The sequence below is a fragment of the Chrysochloris asiatica genome, unplaced genomic scaffold (genome assembly GCF_000296735.1).
Source record: "Chrysochloris asiatica unplaced genomic scaffold, ChrAsi1.0 scaffold00002, whole genome shotgun sequence".
NCBI classification, from domain to species: Eukaryota; Metazoa; Chordata; class Mammalia; order Afrosoricida; family Chrysochloridae; genus Chrysochloris; species Chrysochloris asiatica.
The window spans coordinates 22,667,120-22,686,114 of record NW_006408520.1 but is presented as its reverse complement, the minus strand read 5'-3'; the positions used below and the strand labels follow the sequence as shown (position 1 = coordinate 22,686,114).

The 18,995-nt window shown below is 36.4% G+C and overlaps 1 protein-coding gene across 3 annotated transcripts in view; it reads right to left on the bottom strand.

The window, feature by feature from the left end:
* Positions 1-18,995, bottom strand: part of ZNF644 (zinc finger protein 644) — a 123,732-nt gene that overhangs the window by 27,394 nt on the left and 77,343 nt on the right. The gene's annotated exons all lie outside the window — the stretch shown is intronic.

The following is an 18,995-nucleotide window of genomic DNA, read 5'->3' as shown; positions in this document are numbered from 1 at the left end:
ACAGAATATTTTAAAAGGAGAATAAAAATTTGGGAGACATATATTCAATGGTTGACTGTAATTATTTCCACATTATGAAGAATTCCTTTTAATTCTGTTCTTATCCTGCTCTTAGAAATGGCCATATAGTATTAGAGTTGCATTTCCCTTTTATAGAACGTAAGTTTTTTGAGGGCATGGACTTATGAAGCCACTGCTTTAGGTATTAGGGATATACAATAGTAAACAAGATAGACCAGGTTCCTGTTCTTAGATAAACAATAGTCTTCACATTTTTATACTGTTTTTTAAGTTCATATAACAATATTATTTTAGAATACCAGTAATGTACAATCCAGTATTTAGAAATTAAACCATTTTCAAAATATCAGTCAAAAATAAACTAATTGCTCTAATTACCTTATTTTATTTTATAACTAAGAAGTAGTAATAATATTATTTCCACATGATAGTTTTTTTTTTTTTATTGTAGCAAACATCTTTCTTTAGCATTGTTATTTTCACCAACAATCATTTTCCTGTCCCTTATAGGTCTTAGAATTGTTTTGAAATTGGCAACTTTCCACAACCATAAAAATAGACTTCCAATAAGATCATATTCAATGATATCACCCCAAAATGGTGCTAATGCAGCACCCAGCAGGAGTCTCAACATCACATACACAGAAGTTAAAAACGGGCAGCACAAGCATGTGTTAGGAAGAGTGTGCAAATGTCAATGACTAGAAAAACAAGCCTTGATACTACACTATTACCCATTGCTGACACTTTTCACTAAATTAGGTAGAAAAGTAAAATGTCTCAACAGCAACAATCTCATAAACCTGAAATAGAAGACAGATTTTTAAAAGAAAACCTATTTAAGCCAGAAAACACTTAACTTCCTATTCCTGATTTTTATAATCACAGAGGTAGACAAATATATGCTCAATTTGAAAGCCTATATTAGTTTTTCTCAACAGGAAGCAACGTTGCTAACGAAGTGGTAAATTCAGTGTTAATGAGTGGCTTCACTGTTACCACCTCAGAGGTAAAACCTTCCATGTTCTATGTTCCACCCATCTGTTCTGGTGTTAGAGGTTCAGAGATGGAACAGACGCTTCCCATTTAAAGCAACTTCACTGGTACCCCTGAACAGCAGGGTGACAAACTATGAGAATATCATGTCGACTTGGAGACTGCATCCTCATTATCAGAACGGCTTTATAAGAGCCTTCCATAAGTTCACATTCTGAAGATACCCAACTGTTTTGCTCACAAATAGAAAAAAAAAAAAAAAGTTTTTGCACAACAGATTTTTATCTACAAATGCAGCTAGCAAAAACAAATAAAAGAGTCAGCTCAAATTAAATACTAAAATATAAATGAGATCATTAACAAGTAAAGTTTTCTTTTGCATCTAGTAATAAAATATGGTTGGTTGACTTGCCCCAATTAGTAATTACCTCTCTTCAAGAATAAAGATGTTATTCTTTATCAGGTAAGTTGGAGAGATTTTCTTAGCACATTAATATTAAAAATCTATAGTATAAGAAATGGACTTAGTAAAGCTAGCTATAACAGTAATTTTAAATTTTCTTCGCTGAATTTTCCAAGTATATTTTAACTATCAAATGTTCAAAATACATATTTTCTTAGCAGTATTGAAGATTAACATCAGTTGCACTGAGATGCAATGCAAGACAATGAATCATTAAAATATGCTGAATGATGGATCTAGAATTCTGACATCAAAAACAGCGTATCTCCCTACATTTGTGGATGCATATGTGGTATCCAGACAAGAAAGCATCTGTCCTATAAGCTAATTTTATAATATATTAAATAGTTTTCAACTATCCTTCAATCTTATAATCAAATACATATAATAGAGCCATCAATACAGGTTGTGTTGATATTATAAAATGTGGAACATATCTGAAGTAGGCATTTTCCATTAGATAAATTTAAAACAGTCAAGTTCATAAATTATTTGAACACTCTAAATTTCAGTGGAGTCCTGGTGTGGTACAGTAGGATAAGCAATGGACTGCTAACCACAAGGTCAGCAGTTCAAACCCACCAGTCACTCCTTGGAAACTATGCCCAGGGTGACTATGAGTCAGAAGTGACTCGATGGCACTTAAGAGCAACAGCAACATTTCAATAAATTTTCGGTATCAATTAGCATCTTTTTAGAAAATGTTTGGGCAACATTACTGTTTCCTCTCCTGGGTAATCAAGTAAGCATAGAAATTTTCTTTAAACTGAATTTAAAAACATACTTAAAAAATTCACACACTTTATAAAAAGCTGTAAATGGAATTTCAAATCTACATAAAACATATTTTAGTTTCTAGAAAATCATAATAAGCTCTACAGTTATAACTGCCTGTAGTTATATATTGTGAACATTAAAAAAGCACAAAGGTCAGATCTGTCTTCAAGATGACAGATCATCACTTATATGCCTCAAGCTAGACTTATTGTCTCAGAAATCTCAAACATCAGTATTTTTGCAAACTATCAGCACTTGCTATAACACTCTCACTACACTACATGTTGAGGTTACTACAGAAGAAATGAGGTGATAATTGCATATTAACATAATTATTCTGTAATCCCTCTGAGCAAGCTTCCTAGGTCACTCAGTAATTCAGATTAGATACAACCTTCCTGTCATCAAATCCATGCTGTCCACTTTCTGTTCATGAATAATTCTTTTTTAATAATAAATTAGCTTAATTTCATTCTTTTATGTATATTATTAATTGTCTTGATAGCAAGTAGGTTAACATTTTGGGGCATTTATTACATAGTTCCAACCTTTGTCATGTAATATAATTTCAAACAAAGGTAAGAGTATGATTTGCCCTCATTCCACATTAGTTCATTAATAACTATATTACAAAGCTATAAATAAATTATAATGCTGCCCACTAGCTGAGTTATAGCTAGGATCTGTCAGGTTTTTGCAAAACCCATGTTTGTGTACATTATCCTTGAGAACACATGACAACTTCAGTTGGTATGTGAGTGGGTCAAGAAGAGAAAACCATTTTCAACTGTCATCCTAATTACAAAACAAATCTTGGTTAACTGAAATCATTCTACATCTAAAGCTACTGAAGTATTTAAGTCTATATATATGAGAGGGATTCAAAAGTTAGTTAAAAAACGGTAAGATAATGGAGTTTTTCCATTAACTTTTGAAGTCCCTTCATTTGCTATTACAATATATTGTTGATTACTGCCATCGAGTTAGTTCCAACTCACAGAGACCCTGGTGTAAGGTTCTCAAGGAATGGCTGGTAGATTTGAACTGCTGATCTTGCAGTTCAAACTGACCTTGTGATTCAGTGCTTATTCTTCAGTGCCACGCCAGGATTCCATATACAATATGCAAACATATACATCTAAATTTCATCCTGTTTACAAGGCAAGTGAAAATAGATCACACTACCTAATAAAATCATCCTAGAAATAAGGTACCCAATTTTGAATTTCATGAGAGGAGACACTAATATAGAACATTCACAAGTGCATCCGGCATGAGTAAGACTGTGAAAACCATCCTATATAATGAAATGAAGACTTGGTTGTGGTTTGCCATTTTCCAATTAGCCTATACAACTGAAACTCTTCAAATGTTTAAAGGTGTGGAGTATAGAATGCACAACACATAGCCAACTCATTTGAATTCTACAGAGAATTTCATTTCAAGACAAAACTAGAACAGTTTATAAAGTCTTATACTTTGTAATACTTTATAAATAAACTTTATGAATTCGATGGTTCAACAGGTTAGACTGACCACTTGTCAGAAACACTGCAGAAGGGAATATGGAGTTGGAGATTGAGTAAGTTGGTTTCAAAGGTCCTTTCTAATACATGCTACAAATTAGTTCCACATTTGAATGCACATATACAGAAAAAATAGAGCAAAAAACTAAGATGTGGATTACAGTAGTGTAATCCCTTAAAACAGTATTCCTAATTTCACATTTACTCAAGTAACCCTTTTCTTGTTGTTAAGTGGCGTCAAGTTGGTTCTGATTCGTAGAGACCCTGGGTTTCCTAGGAGTACCTAGTGAGCTTGAATAACTTTGCAGCCCAGCGCATTAATTCACAATGCCACACCAGTACTCCGAAGTAACACTTTAGAAAATAATATGTTGGTAAACAGATTCTTGAACAATATGGCAATAAATGACTGAATTCAGAGCGCTGACTGCATCATATCTACAGTATTGCCAAGAAAGTTTCTTATTAACAATAGTAGAAGTTGTCAATGAATTTGAACTTCCAAATAACACACAGTGATTATGAAAAGAATAAAATACGAGGCACATATTTTATTGCCAACAGCATTTGGCACTGCCATGACAAACTAATGAATAATCAATATGTGTTTTTACCACCTAGCAGGGAATTATGTTTAACTTGTTAAATCATTACATAAAATAATACACACCTAATAACACACGGTGATTCTGAAAATATATAAATTATAACCTGCCACATCTTAAGCTACTGTATGGTAAAAGAAAGGATCACTATTAGTTGGAACTGACTGGAAGGCACCCAATTAACATATGGTAGGTAAACTAAAATCGCAACAATAACAGCAGCAAGAAGGACAAAAAGATGGTGCTACAAAGACGTAACTTTACAACTTGACAAAATTATGTAAAAACGGCAATCAACAACAGTACAAAAGCAAATGGATGTCACTAATCAATCAAAGGTTAATTCTCTAATGAAGACTTCTGCTATGAACAAGGCAATAAATGAAAGTAGTAACTAAGAGAGTTCTAAAACATATTCAACAAGAAATGACTACTTATAATACTGGTATTCTCAGAGTAAGAACAAGGAAACTGACAGTCTCAATTTTGACAGGTCAACATGGCTCAAACAACAATTCTTTATATCTTTAATTAAAACGAAGGATAAGGTCTTTATATATTTAACTGATCAAATTTAGGGGAATAGGTGTGCAAATAACACACAAGCCAGACAACTATCAAACATAACTATTCAAATTGTTTAATTTTCAAGGAACCAACATAGCTACAGTGTGTCAATTCCACATTCCAGAGTAAATGTGTCCATATTGCACTCCACAAACAGAAGGTTATTAACTTCCATAAATTACTTTGGGTATTTCAATGTTTTCAGTTTGTGATGGGATTGCAGTGTTCGTGGTCAGTTTTCAAATATATTATATTACTTCATCATGTCCAATAAATGCAAAAAATATAAATGTTCAAAGTTCTAAGAAGACATTAACTACATTAGAAGTAAAAATAGAGACGAAAAATACTCAAAGTGGTGAGATAAAGATTACATATGGATATGGAATGAACCACTTCATAGAAGTGCAAGGAGAATTTCACCACTAAAAACCACTGTGCCTATGTTTGACAATAATCATTCAGAGCACAGGAAATAATCATCACAAAATAATTTTTAAATATAGAATCAGCATCAATGTCAGATGTTTACTAAGGTAAGGACAGGAGTTTGTTCAAGAACTTAAAAGCTATTGTTAGGTGTCACTGAGTCAGTTCCAGCTCTTAGCGACCCTAGGTAGGATTTCCAAGGAATGGCTAGTGAGCTTGAACTGCTGACAATGCAGTTCAGACCAACTTTGCAGTTCAGTGCATTAACCTGCAGAGCCACACCAGAATTCCTGTTCAAAGTGCTGATGATGCAACCTCTGTGTTAACTATGTATGATTTTAAAGTATCAAAACCCATTAAAAATATGTATAAGGGTAAGTCAACAGTATTACTACAAAATAAGTTTATGAAAGAAAAATATCAAAATGTGAAGCTATTGTTTCAAACCCTTCCCTGAATCATTCTGCGTGCTTTGATTTAGACCACATCAAAAGAAAATTTGTGGCATATACTACAGGGACTCAAAATTGCGTGCCTTTTCAGTATTTTTTAAGTTTTAGAAACAAAAAGAATTTTGAGGGGGTGAAAATCAAAGCTGTATGATGGATGAGATAATGAAATTCTTATAGAACAGACCTTTGCTATCCTTCAAAAATGAGTAGGCAGCATTGTTATGATGGAGAATTCCTTGATATAAAACTTTCCCAGCCTTTTTTTCACCACTGAAGTTTTCCATTAAAAAAAAAAAAAGTCTTCAGAATAAGCACCTGTGATTACACTGTGCCCATTGAGACAATCGATCAGGATCACCCCTTTGAAATCTATAAAAGGCCACAGTTGCTATAACCTTCTGAGCTAACCTCTCTAGTCTTGAATTTAACTACTCCAGCAGATACACTTGGAAGCCACTGTTTTGACTGGACTTTTGTTGTTGTTGTTGTTTTTAATGGAACCCTTATGAAACTAAGGAAAGTGTATTACTGAAAGAAATTATCAGAGACATGCATAAACATGTTTTGCTTGGAATAAACCCATGCATATATTAACTGGACCCCAGTAGCAAATATTTACTTAAAATTTTTACTGATGAAGCTCAAAGAGCACAGCCTTTGGTATGGATTGCATCTCAATATGAAGAAAACAAAAATCCTCACCACTGACCAACAATCAACATTCTTATCAATGGAGAAACGGTTGAAGTTGTCAAGGACTTCATTCTTCTTGGATCAACTATCAACACTCATGGAAGCAGCAGTCAAGAAATCAGACAACATATTGCGTTAGGCAAATTTGCTGCACAAGACCTCTTTAAAGTGTCGAAGAGCAAAGATGTCAGCTTGAAGACTAAGGTATGCCTGACCCAAGGCATGGTATTTTCCATAACCTCATATACATGTGAAAGCTGGACAGTGAATAAGGAAGACTGTAGAAGAACCGATGCTGCTTTTGAGTTACGGTGTTGGAGGAGAATATTGAAAGTACCATGAGCTACCAAAAGAACCAACAGATCTTGTGTTGGAGGAAGTGCAGCCAGAGTGCTCCTTGGAAGCCAGGATGGCCATACTTTGTCTTTCATTGTTGTTGTTGTTGTTAAGTGCTGTCGAGTCGGTTCCGACCCATAGCGACCCTGAACAGGGTTTCCGAGGCTGTAAATCTTTACGAGAGCAGAACGCCTTGTCAGAAGGGACCAGTCACTGGAGAAGGATATCATGTTTGGTAGGGTGGAGGGTCAGAGAAAAAGAGGAAGACCCCCAGTGAGATGGACTGGCAAAGTGGCAGCATCAATGGGTTCAAGCGTGGCAACAACAGTGAGGTTGGCCCAGGATTGAGCAGTGTTTCATTCTGTTGTGCATAAGGTCACTATGAGTCAGTACTAATTCGATGGCACCTAAGAACAACAACAACAGTAGCAATATTTTTTTTACTTACCCTCATTTATCAAAGTTAAGTGGCATGACTATAAATTCTTACATGACAGTTGAAGAGATGATTTATGCCTCGGTAGATTAAACAATTTCACTTTGGGAAAGGATGACCATAGACATTTATTCAACAGTTAATGCCTAGCTTGGTGCCAAGTACATAACAAATGTTATACTAGTTTGCTCCTAATATCCCAACAATTTTGCTAAATTTTTCACATTTAAAATTTCATAAATTCGACTGTTAAAGACTTCTATAGATTACAAGAAAGTGAAAGTTGCATTATAAAAGTTCAATCACTTCACATGCTTAACTACATATGTATCATTGATCAAATTAAGAAAATATAAAATTGCCTACCATCTTAATGGAAAAAAACATTACAGCACACCGAAAATAAATTATATCAAAGTTAAATTTATTTAAAAAATATATTTCCAATATTAATTTATTGAGAGGGGTCAAACTGTTGAAGAAAAAATTTTGTAATTCTGTAATAATCTATAAAGAATTATTTCTCATCTGTATAACTAAGACCATTTTCATAGTAAATTCTGACTCACAGAGATCCTATATAGGATTTCTGACAGTTTAATAAGTTTTTATGGAAGCAGATAGTCTCTTCTTTCTCTAGTGGAACAGCTGGTGGTTTGAACCATCAACCTTGCCATTAGTAGTCCAATGCTTAACCCACTGCATCAATGAGGCTCCTTCTCCAAAATGAATAGTGATTAAAAAAAAAAAAAAAGACAATAAAGGACAGAATGGGCACAGCTAATGAAATCTTCAGGACCAAAGACTCTTAAAAAAAGGACACTGGGAATAGAAAATAAGAGAAAGCTTAAGTGACACAAAATCTAGATTCAAAAATTATACATATCAAGTAGGAGATGCAGAAGAAGAGAACTGGGTTAGAGAGATCACAAGAAAGAAAAAAAAAAAAATTCAAAGCTCCAGAAACACAAAAGTCCTCAAATTAAAAGGGCTGAGTTCTGAGTTGATGATAAAAAATGAACATGTCACTCAACAAATAATTGAGATGTGTCAGAACCCTACGAAAAAAAGAAAATTTTTATTAATTTCCAGAAAATATTAAAAACAAAATTCTTCAAATAATCCAGCTTCTGAGATCATTTGCTCAGCATGCAGGTATGGTGAAAGAATAGAATCCTGTCGCACACCTTTCCTAATTTTAAACCATTCAATGTTCCCATTTCTGTTCGAACAACTACCTCTTGGTCCAGGTACAGATTCCTCATGATGACAATTAAGTATTCCAGAATACTTGTACTTTACAATATTGTCCATAGCTTGTCATAGTCCACACAATCGAAAGCCTCTGCATAGTCAACAGCAATGATATCCCTTGTTTCATGTCCTCTACTGAATCCGGTTTGAACCTCTGGAAGTTCTCTTATCAATGTATGCTTGCAGCCATTTCTGTATTACCTTTAGTAAAACTTTACTCACATGGGATATCAACAATAGGTGAATTTGAAAATGCCATCACATTTCAAAATTAGTTTAAGGCTGTTATGTGTTGCAAAGCCTCACCCCTAATCGCTATGGGAGGAATCCTGGTAAGTTTGTTGCTTTTGTTGTTGTAAGGTGAGTTCCAACTCATAGCCACACTATGCACAACAAAAGAAAACACTATCTGGCCCTGCACCATCTTCACAATCACTGTTATGCTTGAAGCCATTGCTGCTGTCACTGCAAAATCCATCCAGTTGGTCTTCCTCTTTTTCACTGACCTTCTACTTAACCTGGTGTAGCGCTGTAGGATAAGCACTGGACCACAGTATCAGTTTGAACCTCAAGGTCGGGGGTTCAAACTCACCAGCTGCTCCTCGGAAATGCTATTCAGGTTTGCTGTGAGTAGGAACTGACTCAACAGCACTGAAGAATAACTACTTTACCTAGCATGATGCCCTTTCTAAAGTGACAGGGTCTCTCCTGGTAGTATATGAGAGAAGAAGTCTCATCACCTTGGCTTTTTCAACACAGATTTGTTTGTTCTTCTGGCAGAATACTTTCAATATTCTTCTTCAAACACCATGAAACAAATGCGCAAATTCTTCTACAGTCTTCCTTATTCATTGCAGATGAGGCAACTGAAAATACCACAGGCTGGGTGAGCTTGAGAACCTTAGTTATCTTTGCTTTTAAACACTTTACAGAGGTCTTGTGCAGCAAATTTGCCTAAAGCAAATATGTCCTAAAGCAATCTGTCCTTTTGCTTTCTTGACTGCTGCTTCCATGAGAGCTGATAGTGGATCCAAGGAAAATAAAATCTTTGACAACTTCAACCTTTGGCCCACTGGTAAGGATTTTTGTTTTCTTTATATTAAGGTGCAATGCATACTTAAGTCTGTGTTCTTTGACCTTCTTAAGTATTTTAATTCCTCTCGGCTTTCAGTAAGCAAGGATGTATCATCTGCATAGCTCAGGTTGTTAATGTGTTTTCTTCCAGTCTTGATGCCATGTTCTTCTTTATAAAATCCACTGACCATTTCTTTTTTGGTATAGTGACTATATGTATACCTTTCATTTTCTTTTGATACTTCCTGCATCATTCATTATTTGCCCATGGAATCCTTCAATACTTCAAGTCCAGGTTCAAATTTTTTCTCCAATTCTCTCAGCTTGAGAAATGTTGAACGTGTTTCTTCCCTTCTGGCTTTCTAACTCAGAACTTTGTACATTTATTTCATTATAATACTTGACTTTGTCTTCCTGAGAAGACCTTTGAAATTTTATGTTCCGCTCTTTTACCTCTTCATTTCTTCCATTTGCTTTAGTATCTCTATGCTGAAGTCTTTTCTAACATCCATTTTGATCTTTTCCTTATTTCTTTGTCATTTTAATGACCTTTGGCTTTCTTCCTGTATGATTTTCTTGATGTCATACCACAACTCTTTTGGGTTTGGGTCATTTGTATCTAATCCATCAAATTTGCTCTTGAGATGATCTCTAAATTCAGGTGAGATATGTTCAAGGTCATATTTTGGCTCTCGTGGACTTAATTTTCTTCAGCTTCATAAGAATAACTGATGGTCTGTTCCAGTCTGACCCTGGCCTTGTTTGTTGTTGATATGGAGCTTTTCCACAGTCTCTTCTCATAGATGTAGTCAATTTCATTCCTGCATATTCTATCTGATAGTGTTGTGGATTCTTTGTGGGCTAATTGCAGAGTCAGCAGCTGGAATATACCAGACGCTCATTAGAAGAAAGATGAGGTTTTCTGTCCCAATAAGTATCCCATAAACATCCTCAGAAACCCAAAGGGTCACTATGAGTCAGAACTGACTCAATGGCACTCAACCACTACCACCAAATGCTATGGGGAGTCCTGGTGTGGTGCTGTAGGATAAGCAGTGGACTGCTAACTGCAAGATCAAGAGTTCAAATCCACCAGCCACTCCTCAGAAACCATATACAGGGTCTTTAGGGTCAGAACAGACTTAATGGCATTTAAGTCTACAAAGCCTTTGGAGCAGCTCTACTCTTTCCTACAGGGTTGCTTAGAGTCTAAATCCACTCGAGAGCAGTGGATTTGGTTATTTCAGGTTCATACCTCTAGTTACAATCCCATTTTGGAATGAGTTTTCTTTGCTATGTAACGAGACTGTATCAGTGTAAAATGCATCTTAAACAAATCTCTTTTGAGATATAAAAGAGTACTTAATTAAACAAGAAAGCAAGACAGCACAAGCACGAAGAAAGATGCCCAGGAGACATCAAGGCAAGTGGTTGGGTCCCCTCAAGGCAAACCCACTTCCAAGACTAAGACTCAATAGGAATACAACTCTGACTAGTGACCACGTTCATCACCGGTAAGAGGACGTGAGGGAAAAACAGCAATGAAGCTGCGAGCTAAGCCCTACAACGTTCAATAGACTCCTGTGAACCGGGTGGAGACCTGGTTGGTTGGCCAGCAGTGTGGCAAGACCTGGGGATTCCTGGGCCCAGAGTCAGTGACATAGTCACAAAGGACTAGAACGGAGAGTGATGCATTCAGCTGACAAGAAGAGAGGGCATATGCATAAGAACACCACACTTGCAGATAATACCACTTGACCTGGCTTCAATGACTGGATGATCAGAACTCAACTAGAAGAAGAAAGAAGAAGGAAAAAAGAGTAATCTGATACAATTTGATGAAATTGACCTACACCTATGGATGCAGTAAGCACAAAAGAGGGAACAAATCTTTACAGTGAGGATCATTCCCACCCCCCCTCCATATACAGAGTAGACAGGGATGGGCAACTTAGACATTGGCTTACAAGCTTTCAAGAGGGAACCTACATCCAGAGGGAATGGAGGAAGGTAGCATCTCCAATGAGTAGTATCCAATATGTTTGATCAGGGCTGATGAAAGCAGATGGGGATATGTCTCTTGTGATACAATAGTGAGTAATTGTTATCAGGACTGACTGTGAGGGTTGGAAATGTAAAGGTAGACATTTTGTAGCAAAATGAGGGGAGTAACTGACTTTGCAGTCTAGGAGCAGAGGTTCCTGGGACCATCAAGGGAAAAGAGCAGAGAGTGGGACCCTACCCAAAGAAGCAATGACGCCAGAGATGGAGGCAGAAATGATGATGTGGAGAGATGGAGCGGCTGGGGACTTTAGACCCAGAGAGGGAGAGGGGCAGTGTGCTGATGACCGGAGAGCAGGCTTGCAGGGTATATTTTTTGGTTGGTTGATGATGCATGGAGGGGACTGTAACCCTGGCAATGAAACGATATACGATAGGTTGAGCATAAAGCTACTGTTCTCCCATGTAAACTATCACAAAATTCACAATAAAACATTTTTAAAAGATGCATGCCTTTTGACTGCCAAGTAACCTATGAATAGAAACTGAAAAGAGATACAGATCTTCTAGGCCTGACAGACAGAGCCTTCTCTTGCAGTCAGTAACCTGAATTCAAACTTCTAGCCTCTTCAATTGTAAGAAAATAAATTTCTGTTCATTAAAGCCACCCACTTAATGGTATTTCTGTTAAAGCAACCTTAAATAACTAAGAGCAGTATGCATACAAATAAAAGTTTGAAGAATACTGATAAAATAAATAAAGCATGTTACCTTACTCAAGTCCTGGTGTTGAAGCACTGGACTATTAACTGCAATGTTAGCAGTTCAAAACCACCAGTCACTCCTGGCAAAGCCTATACAGGGTATCTCTGAGTCAGAACCAACATGATGACAGTTAACAACCACCACAACCTCATTAATGCCCCTTCAGATAAGTAAAATATTAATTCAATGAGAGTAAGTATTAAACATTAATCATGATCTTGTTGTCCAATTTTAATGGTATCTGCTCACAATAAGGAGTCCTGGTGTGGCACTGTGGGTTAATGCATCAGACTGCGCAGCTGATTGAACTGCAAGGTCAGTGGTTCAAGCTCACCAGTCGCTCCTCGGACACTCTATACAGTGTTGCTATGGGTTGGACCCGACTCGACAACACTTAACAACAATTCACAATAAATATATTCTGATACAGTAGATTTTGATATTTTATGCACATTTATGTTTTGACAATTCTAATTATGAACTCCACACTTCCATCAATAAAGCAGTACCGTCTTCAAATATTTTTGTTTTTTTTAAATAGCATGTTGTTGTTAAGTGTCATCCATGTTGGTTCCGACTCAGCAACTCCATATAGACTTTCCAAGGCAAACAATCTTTGCAGGAGCAGAAAGTTTTATCTTTCTCGCATTGAAATTAGTAGTAAATCCAAAAGTTTTTAAAAGTATAATCACCCCAAAGTTATCTGATACTGATCGCCTTCCTTTTTTTCTCTTTTATCTTACTCCTGCCCACACAACCATCTACTTTTCCTCTTATTTTGGGGGAACACAATAATCCAGTTGTTGGGTCTTCCTTCACTTTTCAGTGTATAGAACAGTGCACCTGGCACAATCCATTAGTCACTATGTATTATTTCCTGAGTAGCTTTACAAAAGTTAAATCTTCTTTTCCAACTCCACACTTCCATCAATATTATCCGCCAAACCAGTCATCTTGTTTTCTTCAGTCCTTCTGCAATATATTGTTTACACTGCTGCCAAACATCTCTTAAAAATGCAAACCTATCATGTCACTTTCTACCATAAAATCTTTCTAAATCTCCTTCTCTGCCTAAAATGTAAAATAAAATATATTATAAAAACAAATCTCCTTTTGTGTTATTCATCTCTAAATTACTGCTTTTTCTCACCTTATATCCTAAGTTTGGGCCATTAACTGCCTGCATAAAAATTCCCCATAGGACATAGTCTCCCTCTTTTAAGCTAAATATTAACATAAATTAATTATCCTTCATAGCTTGGTTCAAATGGTACCTCTTCTACAAAGGTAAACTCTTTGTGTATTAGGTTTATTAATCCTTTGTCTGTCATCTATGTGAGAAATATGTTCCCAAACTTTGCCTTTTAGTTGTTTTTAGCACAGTGCTACACATTTAAACTTTGTTTCTTCATTATCTGTGCTTCAAAGTATACTTCTTGTTGTTGTTAAGTACTGTGGAGTCGGTTCCGACTCACAGTGACCCAACACAGGGTTTCCAAGGCCGTAAATCTTTACGGGAACAGAAAGCCTTAACTTTCTTCCTAGTAGTTTTGAATTGATGACCTTGAGGTTAGCAGCCCGATTTGTAACCACTACACTACCAGAGCACCTTTCAAGTTATACTTAGTTTCCATTATTTTTAATCTGTTTTCAGCAAAACTAAAACAAAAAAACAAGTGAATCTTCTTGTTGTCGTTAGGTGCCATTGAGTTGGTACCGACTCATAGCGACCTTATGTGCAGCAGAATGAAACACTGCCCAATCCTGAGCCAGCCTCATTATTGTTTTACAGCCTTTAAAATAACAACATGTTTTAAAGCTTTTTTTAAAAAAATAGTTTAAAGGAGTCCTGGGAGTCCCAGTGTGGTGATACAAGAGAAGTACTGGGCTGCTAACTACAAGGTCAGTGGTTCCAAGCCACCAACTGCTCCTAGTACACTGTATAAAGTCACTATGAGTCAGAACTGACTCAATACACTTAAAAACAACAAAGGGATCATGAGAACAAAGAAATTTTAGAAGAATATCAAAGGTACCATGGAATGCTAATAACAACAAGCAAATTTGTATTGGAAGAAGTACAGCCAGAATGCCTCTGAGAAGCCAGGATGACAAGACTTCGTCCTTCGTACTTCAGACATATTATCACAAGGAACCAGTATCTGGAGAAGATCATCATACTTGGTAAAGTGGAGGGTCAGCGAAAAAGAGGAAGACCCCAGAGAGAATGGATTGGCACTGTGGCATCTGCAATGGGTTCAAGCGTAACAATTGTGAGGGTGGTGCAAGACTAGGCACTGTTTCTTTCTGCTATGCATGTGATCGCTGTAAGTTGGATCCGACTCAATGGCACCTAACAACAATAACAACCTAAATAAATGAAGGAATAACAAACAGTACATTCATGGATTGGAAATTGTCAACTTTACCCCAAATTAATGAACAGATTCACGTCCTTTTACACGGAAATGTAAAGAGCTAAGAATAAGGGAAAAGGACTTGCTTTATTGGATGGGAGGCTTACTATGCCATGTAAATTAAAACAGCATAGTATTGTACTGACACAAGGATAAAGTACACCAATGGAAAAATATAGAATTCAGAAACAGACCAATGTAATTTATGACAAAGGTATTACAGCAGAGTATTGGAGAGACAATCTTTTCAATGAATGATGCTGCATAAAATGTATATTTGTTGTTGTTAAGTGCCACTGAGTAGATTCTGACTCATGGTAATCCTATACAGGGTTCTGCTGCTTTAAATCTTCGCAGGAGCAGAAAGCCTCATCTTTTTGTCCCATGGAGAAACGAGCCACGGTGGGCTCAAGCTGCAGACCTTGAAGTCTGCAATCCAGTGCTTATCATATGGAGCCACCACCCGCCCCATGAAATGTATATTCATATTAAAAAAAGAAACCTTTACCAGTATACCTCACATCTATCACCCATCTACCACGGTTTATTGTACTGTGGTGCTGTGGGTTAACGCGCCAGACTGCAAGGCCATTTAAACTACAAGGTCAGCAGTTCAAGCTCACCAGCTGCTCCTCAGAAACCCCAGACAGGGTCGCTATGGGTCGTAATTGACTCAACGGCACTTCACAACAACAACAACAACAACAACAACAACAAATGATGCTGGAAAGGAGCCCTGGTAATGTAGTGGTTTACGAGCTGAGTTGCTACCCAAAAGATCAGTAGTTCAAACCTACCAGTTGTTCCACAGGATAAAGATGAGACTTTCTTACTAAAAGATGAGGTATAGTGCTGGATGCTATGCCACCAGTATAGTGGACACATTTTTGAAGGGGTTTCCTGACTAAGAGTAAAAAGAAAGGCTGATGAGCTACTTTTGAAAATTAGCCAATGAAACTTTATGGATCACAGTAGAGTGGAGCCAACTTGATGGTAACTAACAACAATCCTTCATGTAATATAGAAAAATAAGATTTAGATAGGAAGTAGATCTAAATTCATAATACATAAAATATGTAACACATGTTGTTGTTGTTAAGTGCTGAAAAGTCAGTTCCAATTTACAGCAACCCGGGAAAGGGTTTCCAAGTAGCAGAACTGCCGACCTTGTGGTAACAGTCCATTGCTTGCTTATCCTACCAGCACCACACCTGGAGTCCATTGAATACACAGCACATTAAATAATACATAACATTCAGTTCTGGAATGAAGGTAGAATCAAAATAATAAACCCTCTAGGATAATGTTTTGAGCTAGACAATTTGTTGTAGCAGGTTGGCAGCCCTGTGTATTATACAAGGTTTGGCAGTATCCTACCCTCTACCCACTAGATGTCAGTAGCACCCCACCCATCCAGTTGTGAAAACCAAAAATGTCACCAGACATTGACAAATGCCCTACAGAGTGGTAAGGAAGGTGAAAGGGAGCAGTAGTGGTATTTGGGGGGGGCAGTGCTCAGAGCAAAATTGCCTCTGGCTGCCCTTGAAACAGAAAGATGCCATAATAAACAGCGCACAGAAAGCATTGACTAAAGGAAACTGACAAATATGACATTAAAATAAAGGCCTTCCTTTCAAAAAATATTAATATTAAAAGACTAAAAGTCAAGTAAACTTGGTATTTTTTAATAGGTGTTAACAGACAAACCGTTATCTAGAATACGTAAGCATTCCTATAAAACAAAATGTAAATGAAGGCACAATGGAGAGACTAAAAAAAGACTTGCACCCAAAAAATATATAACTTCTATTAGAAGCTCTGGGAGCACAGTGATGACAAGTCAGGCACCTTACCTCAAGGTCACAAATTTGAAACTACCAGCGGCTCTGCAGGACAAAGATGAGTCTTTCTGCTCCTATAAAGATTTACAGCCTTAGAAACTCTCTATAGGGTCACTTCGAGTTGGAAATGACTCCACATCACATAACCACCACCAACCAGGATAAACACAGGACTTCTAATCACTAGGACGGTGGTTCAAACTCAACAGGCTGCTCCTTGGAAACTGTAAACGGTCATGATGAGCTGGAGTCTACTTAACAACAAAAAACAGCAGGAAAAAAAAAAAAGCATGAAAGAGACTTCACAAAAATGGAAATCCAAATTTATAAAAAGGTGCTCAGTCTCACTTGTACCTTAGGAATCGTCCAATTGGGCACAACTCAGGCTGTAGGATAAGCACTGTACTACTAACCACAAGTTGGTGGTTCAAACTCACCAATCTTCAAAAATCCTAAAATACAGGGTTGCTATGAGTCAGAACCAGTAAGACAGCACCAAAAACACTGGTAGGAATATAAAGGATTCGTAACTCTCATATATTGTGGATAGGGATCAGTACTACCACTTTGAAAACGATTTTTGCATTATCTTCTAAAACTGAACATACGGACATATAACTAATATGCAGATTCAAAAGATCATGGAAAAATGGAATTAAAAGATGATGAAATTTTTCCTCTAATTTTTTGAAGCCCTCTCTTAAGTGCTACACATGTGCACCAACAGACATATACAAGAATATTCTGGCAATGTTATTCAATCTAAATGTCCAACAGTAAGATAAATAAAAAGATTAAAAAACTAAAAGGCATAAAAGCATACTAGCAAACCACAGCTACCTCTAACATACATGAATCATCCTAACATACTGTTGAATAAAATAACCAAAGACAGATGAATATTAATGTGTAACTCTATTTTTATAAAGCTCAAAAACAAGCAAAACAAATCTACACTCTTTAAAGTAATTCCACTGATTACCTGAGAAAGAGAGTGAGTAGGAGGGAAAACACAGGGGGCATTCACGGCTGCTGGCAGTATTCCATTTCTTGATCTACAGTGGTCATAGAATATTTACTTTGTGGTAAAATTCACTAAGTTGCCTATTAATACTTTGTGTACTTTTCTGCAGGTATTGTATTTAAATTTTAAAGAGCATAGACAACTATCTTTTATATGTCATCTAAAAAACTAAACAAATAAATATATTATAAAATTTCACAAAAGTTTTTGTGGTATTATAAGGCAATCAACGGAAAGTAAAAATCATGTTGGGATCAAAGTTAACTGTCCAATTCTATCCTTTCAGATTCTTTGACTAATTAAATAGACAAATAAAATAATTTTAAGAAGAATAGCTTGGATTTTAAATATGGAAATGAAGACAGGCATCATTTATCATACTTGTTGCTTTTGTACATACTTCATTTACCTTGGTCACTTGGGGGGAGAACTTCTTAGCTTTATATATGACAAAATCAAACATACATCTTGAAAAATGTTCATTAAAATGTAAGATGAAGATGTTTACTTCTAATATTAAAATTTTTTTCTGACATTTACACACAGGAAAGAAAGATTAAACATCTGAACTAAAGGAGGCATCTATAAAAACTTTGTATACTTTCTTCTGCACCAAACTAAGCCTTAGTTTATATTTTCATATTCCATATACCATATTGATAAAATTATGTTGTACAACACAAACTTATCTGTAAAACACGAATCAAACATCCGTAATATTAAAGTTGCTCATTATCAAGTCATTTCTCAATTTAATCATTCATGTAACAGAACATACAGTTACAGCAGATTATCTGATTCATTTTTAAGCCAAGTAGTGCCACCAAGTGGCAGCAAATTCGTTTACCAACATACCACTCTGAAGCAGTAAAAACAAGTTATACTGGAATATTACAATGGAATGGAAAATTTTATCTTATTTTAAATTTAAATAAGTTCGATTCTGAAATACCTCAATACAAAGGTTTAAAAACAAAGTAAATCAGTCTTTTTAGCAAAAACTTTATATAATTGTTGTTGTCAAGTACCATCGAGTCAGAACCGACTCATAGCGACCCCATGCACAGGAGAACGAAACAATGTCCGATCCTGGGCCAACCTAACTACCGCTGCCATACTTGACACCATCAATGATGTCACTTGGCTGATCCAGCTCTCCGGGGGTCTTCCTCTTTTTCTCTGACCCTCCATCTTACCCAGCATGACATCCTTTTCCAGCGACTGTTCCCTCCTGACAACATGTCCAAAGTATGACCGACAAAGTTTAGCCATCTTGGCCTCCAAGGCGCACTCTGGCTGCACTTCTTCCAAAACAGAT